Consider the following 18,686-nt stretch of genomic DNA (forward strand, 5'->3'; position numbering starts at 1 on the left):
ACAGAGCTGTAAAAAGGAATTATATACAATGTCCATAGCCCAATGGTGGCTCCGCCACAACTTAATGTAATTTATAGTTTATTTTAAAAATGTGATGTTTTTTAAAATTTATTTGAAGATTTAGTGATGTTTTGGGGCCCGTAGTAGTTATGGCCCATGTGATCCCAGGGGATGCATCAAATTAACTGCGCTTCTGGGATATGCAAGCACTGCGCGCCGGCAATTGGAGCAGGCCCAGGATCGCAATTCCACGGGGGCCCACAGCACAATGGCCGGCGCGCAAGGGAAGCCCCCGACCCGAATTTCTGGGCCATTGTGAATAGCTGGGGTCCTAGCACCGATCCCTGCGGTGCCCCACTAGTCACTGCCTGCCACTCGGAAAAAGACCCGTTTATTCCAACTCTTTGCTTTCTGTCTGCCAACCAGTTCACTATCCAAGTCAGTACCTTACCCCCAATCCCATGTGCTTTAGCTTTACACGCTAATCTCTTATGCGGGACCTTATCGAAAGCCTTCTGAAAGTCCAAATACACCAGATCCACTGGTTCTCCCTTATCTATTCTACCAGTTACACCCTCAAAAAATTCCAGTAGATTAGTCAAGCACGATTTACCTTTTGTAAATCCATGTTGACTTTGTCCGATCCTGTCACTGTTTTCCAAGTGCTCTGCTATTACATCTTTTATAATGGACTCTAGCATTTTCCCTACTACCGATGTCTATAATTCCCCATTTTCTCTCCACCACCTTTTTTGAATAGTGGGGTTACATTAGCTACCCTCCAATCCATGGGAACTGTTCAGAGTCTATAGAATTTTGGAAGATGACCAGCAATGCATCTACTATTTCTAGGGCCACTTCCTTAAATACCCTAGGATGTAGATTATCAGTCCCTGGGGATTTATCGGCCTTCAATCCCGTCAATTTCCCTAACACCATTTCCCTACAAATACTGATTTCATTCAGTTCCTCCCTCTCATTAGACCCTATGTTCCCCGACATCTCTGGGAGGTTATTTGTGTCCTCCTTTGTGAAGACAGAACCAAAGTATGTATTTAATTGGTCTGCCATTTCTTTGATCCCCATTATAAATTCCCCTGATTCTGACTGCAAGGGACCTATGCTTGACTTCACCAATCTTTTTCTCGTCACATATCTATAGAAGCTTTTACAGTCAGTTTTTATGTTCCCTGCAAGCTTACTCTCATACTCTATTTTCCCCCTCTTAATTAATCCCTTTGTCCTCCTTTGCTGAATCCTAAACTGCTCCCAATCCTCAGGTTTGCTGCTTTTTCTGGCCAATTTATATGTCCTCTCCTTGGATCTTATGCTATCCCTAATTTCCCTTGTTAGCCACGGTTGAGTCACCTTTTTCGTTTTATTTTTATGCCAAACTGGGATGAACAAATTCTGTAGTTCATCCATGTGATCTTTAAATGTTTGCCATTGCCCATCCACCGTCAACCCTTTAAGTAATGTTCCCCAATCTATCCTAGCCAACTCGCGCCTCATACCATCGTAGTTTCCTTTATTTAAATTCAGGATCCTAGTCTCTGAGTCAACTACATCACTCTCCAGCTTAATGAAAAATTCGATCATATTATAATCGCTCCACCCCAAGGGGCCTCGCACAACAAGATTGTTAATTAATCCTTTCTCATTACATAATACCCAGTCTAAGATGGCCTGATCTCTAGTTGGTTCCTCGACATATTGGTCCAGGAAACCATCCCGTATACACTCCAGGAATTCCTCCTCCAGAGTATTGTTACTAATTTGGTTAGCCCAATCTATATGTGGATTAAAGTCGCCCATGATAACTGCAGTGCCCTTATTGCACACGTCTCTAATTTCCCGTTTAATGCCATCCCCAACCTCAGCATTACTGTTTGGGAGTCTGTATACAATTCCCACTAACATTTTCTGCCCCTTGGTATTTCTCAGCTCTACCCATACAGATTCCACATCATCAGAGTTAATATCCTTCCTTACTATTGTCTTATTCTCCTCTTTAACCAGTAATGCTACCCCACCTCCTTTTCCTTTTTGCCTATCTTTCCTGAATATTGAATAACCCTGGCTGTTGAATTCCCAGCCTTGGTCACCTTGGAGCCATGTCTCCGTAATCCCAATTATATCATGTCTGTTTACATCTATTTGCGCAGCTAATTCTTCCACCTTATTACGAGTGCTCCTTTCATTAAGACACAAAGCCTTCAGGCTTGTTTTTTTAACACTCTTAGACCTTTTAGAATTATTATTTACTGTGGCCATGTTTGATTTAAACCCTTGATTTCTCTGACTGCCACTTTTGCTTTTCTCCTTCCTGTCTTTTGCTTCTATCCTTGCTTCCCTTTCCTCTGCCTCTTTGCACAGGTTCCCAACCCCCTGCCATTTTAGTTCAAATCCTCCCCAACAGCACTAGCAAACACTCCCCCTAGGACATTGGTCCCGGTCCTGCCCGGGTGCAAACCGTCCAGTTTGTACTGGTCCCACCTCCCCCAGAACTGGTTCCAATGTCCCAGGAATTTGAATCCCTCCCCCTTGCACCATTCCTCTAGCCACGTATTCATCTGAAATATCCTTCTATTTCTACTCTGACTAGCACATGGCACTGGTACCAATCCTGAGATTACTACCTTTGAGGTCCTATTTTTTAATTTACCTCCTAACTCCCTATATTCAACTTTTAGGACCTCATCCCGGTTTTTGCCTATATTGTTGGTAGCTATATGCACCACGACAACTGGCTGTTCACCCTCCCCCTCCAGAATGCTCTGCAGCCGCTCTGAAACATCCTTGACCCTTGCATCAGGGAGGCAACATAACATCCTGGAGTCTTATTTGCGGCCGCAGAAATGCCTATCTATTCCCCTTACAATAGAATCCCCTATCACTATAGCTCTCCCGCTCTTTTTCCTCCCATCCTGTGCAGCAGAACCACCCACGGTGCCAGGAAGTTGGCTGCTGCTGCCTTCCCCCGATAAGCCATCTCCCTCAACAATATCCAAATTGGCATATCTGTTTGAGAGGGGGATGGCCACAGGGAACCCCTGCACTACCTGCCTGCGCCTACTACTCTGCCTGGCGGTCACCCATTCCCTTCCTGCCTGTGCAGCCTTTATATGCAGTGTGACCAACAGATTAATCGTGATATCCACGACGTCCTCAGCATCGCGAATGCTCCAGTATGTATCCATTCGCAGCTCCAGCGCCGCAATGCGGTCTGCCAGTAGCTGCAGCTGGATACCCCTCCCGCACACATGGTCGTCAGAACTAAATAGATGAGTAAAGTGTCCTGGCTAAAGAAATAATAATAATGGCTATGTAAAGACTTAGCTGTCAAAAAGGAATGAGAAGTAAAATCATTTGAACCATGCTTTAATCACATGGATTTAGATACAAGAAAAATACAAAACATTGGAAGGTGGTAATGTGACTTTCATAGAGCTGTGATATATCAACTGGGAATTGTTCTTAAAAATGACAGTCATCTCAATCTACAAGATTGACCATGGAGCCATGTTGGCAGTAGAATTTGTAGTGATGCTCACCAGTTTTTTCAACTAAAGGATGTATGAAGGCAAATAGTTGGACAACTAGTCTATTAATTTGAAATTGCAGCAGCAATGAATTATACACAAATGATTGTCTGTCAAATTATTTGCTGACTCATTCTGTATCTGTATATCATGGTTGTGTTGATACCCCTGAATGATGTGCTGCCTGCCATTATTGTCTCTTTGTTAGGGGACATCATTTTGTCCTTGACAAGTGAAGTATCAAATAAGCAGTAAGGACCAGGCTGTCAACTAATGTGGGGAAAATATTTTGATCGACAGCTACAGCTATTACTAAAATCACAACATCATTTTCACTTGAATACCGAAAACACAAACTTTGGAAGTTGTTACATTATTTGAGCAAAAGAAAAAGAAGGAACTTGCACTTATATAACATCTTTCATGTCCTCTGGACGTCCCAAGCACTTCATAGCCAATGAACTATTTTGAATTGTAGTCACTGTTGTAATGTAAGTAAACACAGTAGCCAATTTGCACACAAGAAAGATCTCTCAAACAGCAGAGAGATAAATGAGCAATTTAACTGTGTTGGTGGTGAAGTTTGGCACGAGGAGAACTCCCCAGATAGTGCCGTGGGATCTTTTACATCCACCTGCACAGGACCTCGATTTAACATTTTAATCCAAAAGACAGCACGTCTGACAGTGCAGCACTCCCTCAGTACTGCACTGATGTGTTGGTCTAGATTATATACGCAAATCCTACAGTGGCGCTTCAACCCACAATTCTCTGGCTCAGAGGCGAGAGTGCTACCACTGAGCCAAGTATTTAATACTTAAAAATGCCATCATATTTTAATGTAGATCTGATGTCCCACTTAGTCAACAGGAGTGTGGCCTAGACTACTAATTATGATATTAGAAAGCAATTATTACATTCCAACCAGGTTACACACACACATTAAAATTCATTCTCAACTGCATTCACAAGAAGCTTACACAGTAATCCTTTAATAATGTAATGTACCTATGATGCTCCAAACCCATAATACCTTTAGTACCTCCTGGCTAATATGGCAAGTAATATCTAGCATTAACTTACATGGAATGGACAACATTTGGAGCTGACTTACTGTGAAAGATGAAATCTAAGCAAATGTTACCTATGGTGTTGGTTGACTTGCAGCTATTATTGTTAAGGTGAAGTGCTAGACCTTTTGTCACTTTCTCTAGGGTGTATTGAGACCAGTCAGAAGGTAATTATGGCTTTAGTGTTTCCTGGATAACCTGACAGGCAGTCTGGCATTTCTTCTGAAGTCAGTGCAGCTTCTACTTAATGTCATCTTTGATTGATGAAGCACATTCATCAGTCATCTGACTGACATTTCTAAATAACGATAGTTTTGCACCTTTAGAAAATGATGTAAGATGTCCTTATCAATATTTTTATTACAAGTACACTCAAAACAGTATCACAGCAGATCTCTTAAATTTACTGATTGGCTCTTGTCACTATCACCGGTGATGATAAATACTTGATTTTAATCCTCCTTTAATTATCTATATTTCACACTTGGATTAAATCAACCCTAGAAAATGCCTTTTTTTTTTAAAAAAAGCAACCATCCGCCTGATTATTTGGACCTAAAATTTAAAGGAGACTATTTTGTTTACAACTATTTATAAAATTTGTAAAAATATAATGTGCAAAAAACCCTTTTGTCATGTGTATTTTATCATTGCTGTCTGTGAAAAGTAACTGCCCAGTAAATGTAGTTCAGACAATAGCTCAGTATTACTTATTTGAAGCTTAAAGTTCCAGTCACTTTTTAAACAATTGTAATCACTAAACCAGCAGTGTACCAAAGTGTAAGTCACTAAATCTTTACTGAAGAGTCTTTTTAAAAGGGCTTTACTGAAGTATTAATGCAATTTAGAAATTAATTGATCCTTTACAATTGTTGCTTTTTTCTTTTAAATATTACTAGAACATCTTATTGTTTTTAGTCAAAAATAAGGCTGGTCCATGTCTACGTCAGAGTTTGATGTAGACAAGACATGAAAAAAATGTGAACATAAGTTGAGTAAATTTATAATATACTTTATGATAAATAGAATCCTAAGTTTCTCTGTATATTGGCCTGTTGAAAGGGTGGTGGAAGCAGATTCAGTAGTAACTTTCAAAAGGGAATTGGATAGATACTTGAAAAGGAAACATTTGCAGGGGAGTGGGACTAATTGGACAGCTCTTTCAAAGAGCCAGCGCACAGGCACAATGGCCTCCTTCTGTGCTGTATGATTCGATGAGCTTGTATTGCTGTCTTTGTGTAGCATTACATAGCAGCAATTAACAGAGAAAACAGAATAGCTGAGCTATATTGCCAATTCATTAGAATATAAGTTATGAGGTCATCATACATAAGCTGTATAGTGAACTAGTCAGAAGACACCTTGAGTACTGACCAAACCAATAGGCATATGAATGTATTTCTCCTTCACGTTTAAACTCTCTATTCAGTTTTGGTTAGTGAGGCACACTAAAAACATCTGAGCCCTAGAAGTGGTTCAGAAAAGGGCCCAAAGCTGATCCCTAGGAAAAACCCAGATTCTTCAACCTTAAAGAGTCAAATGAGAGCAGATCTTATACAGGTATTTAAGGTGCTAATTGAAATAGAAAATATTAATCTGGAGCAGTATTTAAAGTTAAAACATGATGACTACAGGACAAGGGAACACAGATACAAACTGATAAAAAAGCAAGGTCAAGACTAATGTCAGAAAAGTCCTCAGAGTTGACACGAGGAAGTACTTCATTCAGAGTGATTAATGACTGGAATGCTCTTCTGGATAGGGTAGGCAAAAACTCTGCAATCATCAATGCTGTGATGGGAGGGAGACCATAGGTTTCTATACACGAGGAAATAGTTTTGTTGGCATTATATGGTAGAAAATGTGTATATTTTAAATTCAAGGTATTTCAGTACTCAAAGGATTAGCATAATTGAATGTATTAGTGTCCTAGATTTAGCTGAGATTTCTTGAGGTACCAGTTAAAATTTATTGTAGTGCAATGCATGATGTATTTGTTTATTTTATTTAAAAATGAGAAATAAGTTTTGAAGTCTCTCTGTAGGATGTGGCTGATAATTAAAATGATGAGGATTTATGATCTGGATTTTCAAAACCAGTGCCTACAGCACATTTCCAACTGCTGTGCCCATGGCCTGTATTACTGCAGTCACCACAGGTGCTGCTCCATGATCAATAGGAGACTGAATTGCAGAGACCTGTTCCTCCATCCCTCATACTGACATGAATATGGAGCAAAGTGAAATGTCAACCTGTTCCATGTGTTAAAATCCACTGTCAGAAAGCCAGACCACTAACCACTGTATCCCAAGGAAATTCAGCAGGGGCACGTAGGATGCCAGACTTCTGCCCCTTACCACACATGTCTGCACTTTCCTCTCCAGTACCCTATGCTGCACCCATTGCCTCATCCACAGCATTATCTATATGTTGCAAAATGTCTATCTGGATGGTTGTTTGGTGCAAGTGTGTTGGTGACAATTGCTGCTGTGTTGATTTTTTTTTTCTGTTCTGATAGGTACAGCAAACCAGTTGACTCCCCTCAATCTGTGAAGAGAGCAAAATGGTATTGAGAAAATAAGCACACGTATCAATTTCAGCACTTGTATACACTTAGTGTATATGGACAGGTTGATTGAACATATTTTGTAAATATCACAATGTATGATTTAAAATGTTACATAAACTATGCTTTGCACCTCAACCTAACTTTTGGGTCTAATGCTATGGAGATTTATATAAAATTCTGTTTGAAAGTAGTTAAAGTATTCTCTGTCTACCACCTGCACTACTTTGTGCCCATTATGTGCCACTTTGGCCTGTAAACATAATGGCAATATGCATTGAAGCAAGATAATTATCAACCATGATAAACTCTTCCTACACTACCTTGCTTTTATCATCATGGCATGTATATTCTAATTTGTATTAGTCTTAATATTTTCCTTGCTACATACTTCTTAACATTGATCTGAGGTATAGCTAGCAATAAATAGTAACATTTTAAACTCCTATCCATGTGTCCTTAATCTCCAAATTGATGTTATTCTCCTTCCAGGTCTGTGGAGTAGTTCACCATTGGATATGTATCCATATGTATTGCTGAGAGAGAGATAGGCCATCTCCTAAGGCCAAAAAGGTCGCTCTGTTTTTCAAATCCGTAGTTCAGCACAGCCTCCAAATTCTGATTAAGTCGGGCTTTCTGAACATTTTGTGTAGCCATTTGTAAACTCTCTTTTTCTCACGGTGCAACTATATTTTTTATCTTTTAAGTGACTTATTAGTTGCTTGTGATGAGAATTAATAGCCATTATTTGTGTTACTTGAAATCAGCTGTAGTAAAATCAAGAGCAGCTGCCATTTTGATTGACTGTTAAACACAGCCAATAATTTATTACTCGAGAGAAAATAAATTCTAATTCTATTGCATTTATGCTCTTCCCATATTCCATTTCTGTTTTCAATATGGCAAAGACATTCTAACATACAAAAGAATGACCTCCTTTGTTTTTTCACAGATAATTGAAAAAGTTCATATTTTCTTTTAAGTTTCCTTTTGATAGTGTACATCTTCCCCTTTGATAGCATACTTGAACATAATAGCTGCGTTCATGTTACATCAACAAAGTGAGCCTGACCTATATTCAATCTGTGTAAGGCTCAGTTCTCACTGGGTATAATTGAGTTGGACAATTCCAGGCTGAGTAGAAAATGTAACTGGCTTGCTACTGAAAACCATAGCTCAACCTGCTCCCAGCCAACTCCAGTGTTAAGAGTCAACCATTTATCATTAAGCTGAGTCAAGTCCACAATGGTGTTCTTGTAAAATATGAATGTAGCGCATGTCTTTATTGAACCATAGTGATTGGCTTTGCATTCATTTGACAAACTACTGAAATTAGGTTGTCCTTTGCTCTATAAACTTAATTTGCTGCACTAACCCAATAGTATTTTGACAATGTTTCTGACCAGATTGTCTGCAACATTTCATACAGCAACTTCATGATGTATTGACTGTTAATGATTTTAACTAATTATTTCCAGATTGTTAAGGTAAAAGACACAAAAGATGCTCTCAAGCTTTAATGCTGATGTGGTAGATGATGTACACATGAGAAACCTGAAGCTGAGTAACAACTGAAACTAAATTGTGGAAGCTTGTGAAAGCCAAATGTAGTGCCTCCTTCAGGTAACTAGATCACTGTAATAATACATCATAATATACCTTGATTTTTAGCAGATACTCAGAAACTCTACCCTGATCCGAGATATTGGAGTAGACTAGGTGTGTCTAAGGATCAACCTTCATAAAATAATACATGTTGAATTGGCTTGAGACTAAAACCATAGTGACAGATGAAAGATGTGATCATTGACGTATTTTCATGACAATAAGCCATAAAACAGAAGAAAGAAAGTGATATGTTGAAAATGGAAAGTTGCTCTTCTGTCTTGCTGCCTCACAGTGTTGATGTTTACTCAAAGTTGTCATGGTTTTACCTGCAATTTTCAGTAAGGCTGTAATTCAAGTGTCCCTTTACTCTCAGAACTGAAACAGAATCCAGTATTGATCAGCCTTGCATGTCACTTAGGGCTTGTGAGTCCAGTTTTGTTTATTTTTTCAATGGACCAGAATTTTTTTGCCTCAAAAGGTGAGCATTGACTAAAATATACTGAATTTTAGCCTTGCATGTCACTTAGGGCTTGTGAGTCCATTTTTGTTTATTTTTTCAATGGACTAGAATTTGTTTGCCTCAAAAGGTGAGCATTGACTAAAATATACTGAATTTTAGCCTTCAGATTAGGGGGCATTAACTGAGTGGTAACTCTACTTTGTTAAATGCAATTTTCTTGCCTGTTTATTGCTAGTAGTAAATTATGCAGTGCAATGACAAGTTAGTTGAAATGATTCAAATTTATGAGTATAATGATTGGAAGTGAACCACACAACCTATGCAAATAAGTATATTGTATACTGTTCTTTCAGTAAACAGCAGATGATAATGATAACAAATTATTACAATTATGCAATGTGACTACAATATCCACTGAACATCAGGATAAGCTTGCAGCCACATTTTTTTTAGCTAATGAACATTGTACATTATACGTTTGAGACTTTTTCATATTATTGGCATACATGCTACCGAAGTACTGCAGAATTTTATGACCGGGAATTAAGAGAAAAATTGGCCAGAATCTGGGAGAAATTGGCCCATTAAGATTTTTCTGGGTGATACATCATCCCTTTTCTCCATTGATGTCCTTTTTTATACGTCATCATATGCTTTCAGCAGTCAAGACACAGTTTGATGAATCAGAACTAAATATTCGAGTGAAAGGGGCCTGGGTGGTATAGTGGGTTAGTGTAATGCCTTTTCACCCCTGGGACCTAGGTTTCAATCCAGCCCAGGTTGATGAGACATTAGTCTCCTTTGGCTGTAAAACTACTGTTTAGTTCTGTTCCATACTTTGTGTGGCATATTATATTAGATATGTAGTTAATCACTTGCTGTTACTTCTGGATTTTTGGATTGGTGCTCATTCAAAGCAGTAGTGTGTTTTAAAGAGAGATTTTCTTTTTGGGGCAAAAGTATGTTGAACTTGCATGTTCCTATAGTACACTATCCAAGCCACTGGGGTAGAAATTGGATCTCGTTGTGCTCATTTTACAGGCGCTATGAAGGCCAATTTTGGGGACCAATGTCCTGCACCCAAAAGATGCCCGAAAGACTTTCGACCTGATAGTGGGTCAGGCCATTTTCCAGGTGAACCTGTGTCCACCTAAAACAGGCGTTCGACCCCTTGCATATGTAAATGAAGAGCCTAACTCTTACTTTAGGCCTCCTCGCAGAGTGGAGCAGGAGTCGAGCCTTTTCCAGATTCTTCTTCAGCTGCAGCAGCCTAAGAAGCGACCATCATCAAAAGGTTAGTTTTAAAAAAACATTTTTTTTAATGTTCCTTTGGAGCCTGGAGGAGCAGGAATGCTCAAACCCCACGTTGCCGCTCCACACCCGCTCCAGAGACTTACCTTCGGGCTGGTGTTGACGAGGCAAGTGGCCAGCAATTCATCTTTTTAAAATTGGACGAGTTGCCTGTGGAGGTACTGACAGCCCAAATAAAGTTAATGAGGCTCGAGGCCCAATTTTGCGCTGGACTCCGGTCTCAAGTTTGGGTACACTGCCATTTCTAGCCTGAAAATGAGCTTAAAGCAATTTCCACCCCACTGTGCCCTTACTGCACTCAGTAGTGTGTGGTAGAGCATCTTTAAAGTTATAGGTTCTGTAGGATTTGCAAAATTGGACTTTGTATTAATAAGGGTCAAATGGCAGAAGAGGCCATGATTTTAAAGACTGTTTTAAAAGAAGCCCAGAAAAAGGGGCATACAAAATGGCCACCATACCATGTGACCAGCTTATTGGGACACTTTAAAATGGTTCCTGCGTAACCTCAGACAGCTTTGTGGATTCAACCTACAGCAAGTTCTGGAAGCCGTTTCTGAGAGAACAAAACCAGACCCACACGTATGCATATGGATTAGATGCAGATCCAGTCAAGATCGGCCTGGAGACAGAGGCCATCAAAATATTGGCCCAGACAAAAGGGGACAATTTCATATTCATGAGAACAGCACCCAGGACTAGATAACGAGATCAGCAGGACATTAAAAACAATGAAGGTAATTCCAGACCAGAGATGGGCCTCTTACCAGCCGTTTAAGACATTTTAAAATATAATGACTACCCCACTGTGCTCCCAGCCCGCCAAAAATTAAACAAAGCCTAACCTGATTTTGGGCGGGAGAAGGAGGTTTTTGGAAGAAAGTATATCTGGAAGACTTTTCGGCAGTTGGGGCAGGCTTGCAGCTCACACATAGGCAGACACGCAGGGTTGGAGAGCTGGAAACACACAGCTTGAATCCGGACACCCAGAAGAAGAAGCAGGCAATCACAGGAGGAAGAAGAAAGCCAACATCAAGAAGGCCGTCTCGAAACCGGCATTCCGCCCCGGGGAAGCACATCGGGAGATCATCGACCGTCCCCAGGCCGTTGCCAGAACGAGAGGCCATCGACCCAACTTGGGAGAAGAGACAAAAAAAATAAAGGTCCCAAGAGAAGAAACCTTCCAGCCACCCCGGCTCGGGAGAAGAGAGAAAAGGAACCTGAAGAAGCGATGGGAGCCAGCCCAAGGCTCCTCTAACCAGGATCGAGCCGACAATCCTCGACCCCGCCGACATCCAGGCCCGCCGGTGTCCAGCCGCCCCCGACCCCCACCTCAGGCGAGAGGTGTGGCGCAGCTCACAGGGGCTCCACGATCCACGTGGAGACGAAACACCTGAAAGGACCAAACACAGACTCCATTTCAAAACCTTGCACTTCCTAGTGGGATTGGTGAGCATGTTTCTGGCCCTTCACAATCAGATCTAGATAGGTTTAATAAGGGGGTGGATTTAAGGGTACAATTAACATGAGTTGTCCCTCGATGTTCCGTGTGTTTCCTTATTTCATGATGATCTTTGTAGAGTATAAGATGCCTGTATTTGCCTTAGTTAGTACTGTGTCGTTATGATTTGTTTGTGTGTTTTTCCCTCCCATGTACTCCCTTATCTGCTTGCATTTGATTTGATGTTTTTCCTTATGCAATAAAATTTCATTTTGTTTCATCAAACTTGGTCTACAAGAGTTTTCTCTGCATTGTAGTTCCTGCGCCTAAGTCCAGAGTACAGAATCTAAGGGGCGAGTGGGTCGAACCACTCAAGGTTTTACTGTGCAAGAGAGAGAGGCCTCTAGAGAGAGAAACCTCAGGGAAACCTCTCGAGGAAAACCCCTTACAGTTCCCTTCGCACGCATCCATCCAGAATATGCACATGTGGAAAACCTTATGTTGCGCTACAGCCTTTGATTTGATTTGCAGTTGGAACAGTTGCCAGTCTAATGTCAAACTTGTCTTCCTACAATGTTGGATGTCATTCTGCTGAGACCAGATCAATCTGTCACTTTTTAGTGTCGGAGTGATATGGGCCCAGTAATCAAAATTGATCCATGGCAAAATTCACTTTAAGGAAATTAAGTTCTTCAAGATGCTTTAGTTCCTACTGGGAGTGGTATAGTAAGGCAATATCTCTTGTTGTACTGCAAGCCCTCTCAGATGACACACTAGTGGCGAGACAGCCCAGGTGCTTGACTGCCACTTTTGTCAAAGTTGGCCATGAATGATGCATAGACTTCCAGATGGAAGGGCTATCAGTCATGAAGTCCTGTTTTTACTCGACGCAGTAAGAAATCACAAAGATTTTGTTTGTAAGGCTTTCTAGCTCCAGAGATGCAATCTTTCTAAAAGACAAATTAACAGAATGGGCCCACTCATCAAAGAGAAACTGAATGAAGAGTTGAAAATTGACCCACTGTGGTTGGTCTCTAAAGGATTCAGCAATTTTACTGTGTGGAATCTATTGCCTGCCGTCTGACTGCAGCTGAGTGGTCAGAAGGTGACTATGTATGCAGTCAGAATGCACACATTTGTCTACCAGGTTGTTCCACAGGACACTTGTGAATAAGTACAAAGTAAATCAACTTGGTTGGCAACAAACTTAGTAATGTTTTGAAAACCACTGCCTTCAGCAGCAGAGTAAAATGCAACCATTTCATTCAGCAATAGTGTCACCTGCAGATCTGTCAGATGGTTATGGGAACGGTTGTTTAATGGCATCCACTGCATGTTGAATTGTTAAGTACCCTTTTCTTTTGTTGATGAGAAAAAATTAACCAAAAAAAGGAAAAATAGGAAACCATGCTCCAGCTTGTACCCTCAGTGTTACTAGCTGTCCTGGCACTACCACCATTCAATGTGTTTCTCTCCTGAGGCTGAGGAGTTCAACAACTGCTCACGTTCTTCTGCTTCTATCTTCTTGGTGATTACTTTTATAATTATCTTTATAACAACCAGTGCTGTCTTGGACTTGCAGGTATCATAGTTGTGACCTTTGTGTCTGCCTTGATTAATACTTTTTCATTTCATAAAAAACTGCATTCAGTTTGCCTATGAGCTCACTGCTGAAATGATTCCCAGATCTGCTTTTATTTTGATCCAAGTGTGCCATATGGATGTCAATATGTTGGTTCTCCTGACGCTAGCTCTTTTCAGATTTCTAATAGCTACAAATATTGCTTAGGGTTAAAAGAATGGTGATGGTTGGATGCATGTTCACCACAAATCCACCAGGAAAAATAGGTGGAAGCTTGATAGCAAACCACCAGGAAAGCAAGACACACATATCCCAAGCTGACCAGGGCTCAACAGCCTCTTGCTTTCTCCTAAAATGCTAGCAATTGAAGATCCTGCACTCAAGTAGAAAGGTTATAGCAATCTCTTTTGTTCCTCTCTGCAGGTGTGCTGCTATTTTTTAAGGAATAGACCCATCTGTAGTTATTCAGACTGGAAATAAATTGCGCATTATAAAGCGATGCAGATTGACCTGCATTGAGCCACTTTGCTTTCTTAGTTTGGTTTTGCATTATATGATTAACCGTAGAGCCAGTAAAGATGTCAGGACTCAAAGTCACCTCCGCAGAGGAAGCAAAAATAAATATTAATGAGATCTCCTGGCTTTCCATTTTAAAGCCTCTAACCAACAACGTTCAGCTGGCAGTGGTTGTGGCGACACAAAGGGCTGGATTTTCATTGAGGAGGCGGGTAGGAGGCGGGACTACAACTTTTGGGGTTGTAGTCCTGCCTCCATCGAGTTCTAGCCAACCCACGCGATTTTGACTTGATTGACCTTGTTGAGCCTCCCCAGCGGGCTCAGCAGGCCAATTAAGGGCCACCCGGCAACAGGTGACGTCACAGATTGACATTTCATCTGTCAAGACCTTTTGACAGATGAAATATCAGCGTTTCACAGCTGTTTGAAGCTGTCAAACACTGACAATCTGTACTCTAAGTTAATTCCTTCCTCTCAGGATGATTTAGAGATCTCTCCGGAACAGAAAGCTGAATGCTGCAATTTTTGACAGATCGCGGCCATTCTGCTTTCTGTGCCGGTGAGATGAGGGACTCCCGAGACCTGAAGGAAGGAAGGCTGTAAAGGTAGGTAAAACTTCTTTAAACACACCAAACACACTTACCTCTGCACTCATGCACCCATCACTCACCTGAACACCGGACATCTCGACCTCTCCAAGCCCTTCAGCCCGACGGGCTGCCTCGCTAACTTGGTGTGGTTTGGGGCCATCGGGAATCCCACACTTCAGCTATGAAAATAGGGATTAGGCTAAAAACTGCCTGTTAACTACCTGTTAACAGGCAGTTAATTGGCACTAATCCCCTTCCCGTCTCGGGGAGGCGGGTCCCAGCGCGATCAGGTACCCGCCTCCTTTGAAACTGACACGGAGGCGGGTTGGGGGCAGGATGGGTTCATGTCCCCCGATTTTGGGATTTTAACCCCCCACATGCCTCCAATCCCGCCTCCACAGCTCAATGAAAATCCTGCCCAATGTGCATATTTCTTGCATTTTCTAGGATGATACCTACTGGTGAAAGGACAGGTGGAAGTCGACCCTACTGCTCTGCTACACACTCATGTAGATGTGCTACCAATTCACTGGTGATTCACTGGTTACTGAGTCAGACTAAAGCTTTTGGGCCTAACAATATGGCCTGGTGAGGTCACTGCTGGGCTGTCAGGTGATTCTGGCAGTGCTCTGTAACATCACCCGTCTCTGCCGCTGTCTCTGCCGCTGTCTCAACCATTCAGCCACTGAAACCCTCGTCTGTGCCTTTGTCACCTCCAGACTCAACTATTCCAATGCTTCCATCCTCCACCATCCATAAACTTCAACTCATCCAAAACTCTACTGCTTGTATCCTGTCCTGCATGAGGTTCTGCTCATCACCACTGATCTATATAGGCTCCCAGATCCCAAACACATCAAATTTAAAATTGTTATCCTTGTGTTTAAATGTGTCCATGGCCATGCCCCTCCCTATCTCTGCAATCTCCATCAATGATGTAACCCCTCCCTATGAACTCTTGTTTCTTTGATTCCAGACCCTTGTGCATCATTTCTCCCCATCCCTCGATTTCTCCCACCAATGGCAGCCATGCTTTCACCCACTCGGAAGCTATGCTTTGGAATTCCTTCCCTAAACCTCATTACCTCCTTCTCTTTCTTTTAAGACCCCCCTTAAAACGCATTTCTTTGACCAAGCTTTTTTTCACCCATTCTAGTGGCCCAAAATTTTATATGTTGAAATAACAGTGAGGCTGATGGCGCTTCCTCTTATTTATGCTCAAATGCCACAGCAACTTCAGGCAGATGCATGATTAAATGCTGAAATCGTAAAGTTGCTGTCCGAGTTGCACCACTCCGCTGTTAGCTTTGCGAAAACGGCATCTCACTGTCTGCCTCACCATTGAAATGCATTGATCGGCGTGAAGTTCCTGTATTTGTACAGTAGATACAATGGCCCAGAAATTCGGGTACGGGGCTTCCTGCGGGTACAAGCCCCCGACCTGCACTTGCCTTGCGCGTCGGCCGTTGAGCTGTAGAGCCCCGTGGAATTCCGATCCTGGGCCTGGTCCAGCTGCCGGCGCGCAGTGCTTGCATATCCCAGGGGCGCAGTTAGTTCGATGCGTCCCCTGGGATCACGTGGGCCATGGGCAGCCAATCGGAGCAGGGAATGCTCCATTCATAAGTCTGACAGGAAGAGCTGTCAAGACTTATAAATGCTACGGCCCCAAAATAGCAGTAAACCTTCAAATAATTTTTTTTTAACCACATTTTTTAAATCTTCTCTATATATATAAATCGGTACTTCTGTCATTCTGTCTATCTGTCTGTCTGTCTGTCATCGCGTGTGCGTTGCGGGTATGCACTCGAAAGTTACAGGGCGTACCTACGCACGCGTTACCTCCAAAGAAAGCTTACGCTTCCGAGACGGTTTTAAGCGTATTTACGTTTCGGCCGGGCTAAAATTGCGCCCGCGGTATCCCAAAAACCTTCAACATTCCGCTCATTAGCATCTCATTATCCGCTCATTAGCGACAGAGTGACCTCAAGCTCGACCAATCGTACGCCGGGTTGCTGGCGTGTGCCGCCGGGCCAATCGGTGCGCGTGTGGCCGGGCTTTATCGTTCTGAACCGAGGTGAGTCGCCGCCATCTTGATTCCAAACTTTTCCTTTCTTTTTCCCGCTTTCTGCGTCTTAAAAAAAACCGTTGCTTTTAAAACACATATTGTTTTTAAAAAAAATGATTTAGAAAGTAATTAACTTATCTAATCTCATTAATTTTCCTACCTTTCCCCGTTTTTCCAGGTAGGCCTAGAAGCCTCGGCGTCTCCTCCGCACCCACGCCCAAGCTAGGCACCTCCTGGCCCCACTCGAAGGCTGGAGGGCCGAGCCTCAGCCCAGCGGCGCTAGGGTGCGCGCGCAGCAGGAGCTGAGACGTCTCTCTCTGCCGGGGCTTGCTGAGCGTCCAGCGTTACCCTGGCAACCGGGCCCGCCGGACGTATCGCACAGCCGCAATCGGCGGTCTTCACCTCGGGGGGGGCCGCGACCCTCGGGGGGGGGGGGGGGGGCGCGCGCGCAGCAGGAGCAGCTGAGACGCGGCGTCTCTCTCTCTGGCTTGGTCAGCGTCACGGTTGCCCTGGCAACCGGGCCCGCCGGCCGAGAGAGACGCCGCGTCTCAGCTTCTGCTGCGCGCGCAATCGGCGGTCTTCACCTCGGGGGGGGGGGCGCCCCCCGCCCTCCCTTCCCCTCCCCTGCCCTCCCCCCTCCCTCCCTTCCCCGCCCTCCCCCCTCCCTCCCTTCCCCGCCCTCCCCCTCCCTTCCCCTCCCCCTCCCCTCCCCTCCCTCTCTTCCCCCCAGTCGCTCTCTCTCTTCCCCCCAGTCGCGCTCTCTCTCTCTCTTCCAACAACAACATGCCCTCGAAAAAGCCTCGGCACCGCCGGGCACTTCAGCTAGTAAACTATAAATTACATGAAATAACTTTTAAACAATAATTTAAATTTTTGAAAAAAATAATGTTATATTCTAACGGGGCTAAAAATAAACTTACCTTGCTTTAAAGTATTTAAAAATAATAAACCTGTGGAAAAAATGTTTTAATTTTAATTAATTCACCACTTACCTTGTAAAAAGCAGGCCTTACGCCTGCTTTTTACATTTCTAACTTCTGCAGACTTACGTTCCTGGAGAAACCTGTACAAAAAAAAAAAAAAATTTTAAACGTAAGTTCGATGCGCACGCGCAGCCTCCCCCACGCACGCATTCGACCTCTGAACCCCTTTGTTCAGAGGAACGGAAGAGCCGGTTTCCCGCGCATGCGCAGTGCATGCAGGAAACCGGCACTTCCATCAGGCCTACGGGTGAGTACCCCGTGCGTACTCACCCGTGGAGACCCGAAGTTCTGGTCCATTGTAAACTCGTAACAGAGTTGATTCAAGTCATTTGTAAGTACTCTTTTAACGATGTGATAAATGTTAATTATTGCCAGTCAACATCTCTGGCACTGAAAATTAACTTTTACAAGTGTGGAGTCTCATTCTTTCAGGTTTTCATTTTTGGAGATTTTTTTAATTAAATTTTTTTTTAATTTATGTTTTATTTCTGTCTCTATTTACATAGAAGATAGGAGCAGGAGTAGGCCATTCGGCCCCTCGAGCCTGCTCCACCATTCAATGCAATCATCGCTGTTCATCCAAATTCAGTACCCTGTCCCTGCTTTCTCCCCATATCCCTTGATTCCCTTAGCCTTAAGAAATATATCTAACTCCTTCTTGAATATATTTAATGAATTGGCCTCAACTGTCTACTGTGGTAGAAAATTCCACAGGTTCACCACTCTCTGGGTGAAGAAATTCCTCCTCATCTCTGTCCTAAATGGCTTACCCCTTATCCTTAGACTGTGACCCCTGGTTCTGGACTCCCTCACCATCGGGAACAGCCTTCCTGCATCTGTCTAGTCCTGTTAGAATTTTATAAGTTTCAATGAGATCCCCTCTCATTCTTCTAAACTCTAGCGAATATAAGCCTAATTGACCCAATACGTCATTCCTGCCATCACAGGTATCAGT

General features: G+C 42.7%; 1 long non-coding RNA gene across 1 annotated transcript in view; it reads right to left on the reverse strand.

The window, feature by feature from the left end:
• The window catches only part of LOC147115675 (uncharacterized), a 165,892-nt gene extending 148,734 nt beyond the window's left edge, over nt 1-17,158 (reverse strand). The window contains exon 1 of the long non-coding RNA XR_015078662.1: nt 16,909-17,158. This is a non-coding gene — a long non-coding RNA (uncharacterized LOC147115675). The remainder of the gene's footprint in view (nt 1-16,908) is intronic.
• Between the last annotated feature and the right edge of the window lie 1,528 nt (nt 17,159-18,686).

The sequence above is a fragment of the Somniosus microcephalus genome, chromosome 6, assembly GCF_052327205.1.
Source record: "Somniosus microcephalus isolate GS21.2 chromosome 6, FLI_Smic_1.0, whole genome shotgun sequence".
In the NCBI taxonomy this organism is placed as follows: Eukaryota; Metazoa; Chordata; class Chondrichthyes; order Squaliformes; family Somniosidae; genus Somniosus; species Somniosus microcephalus.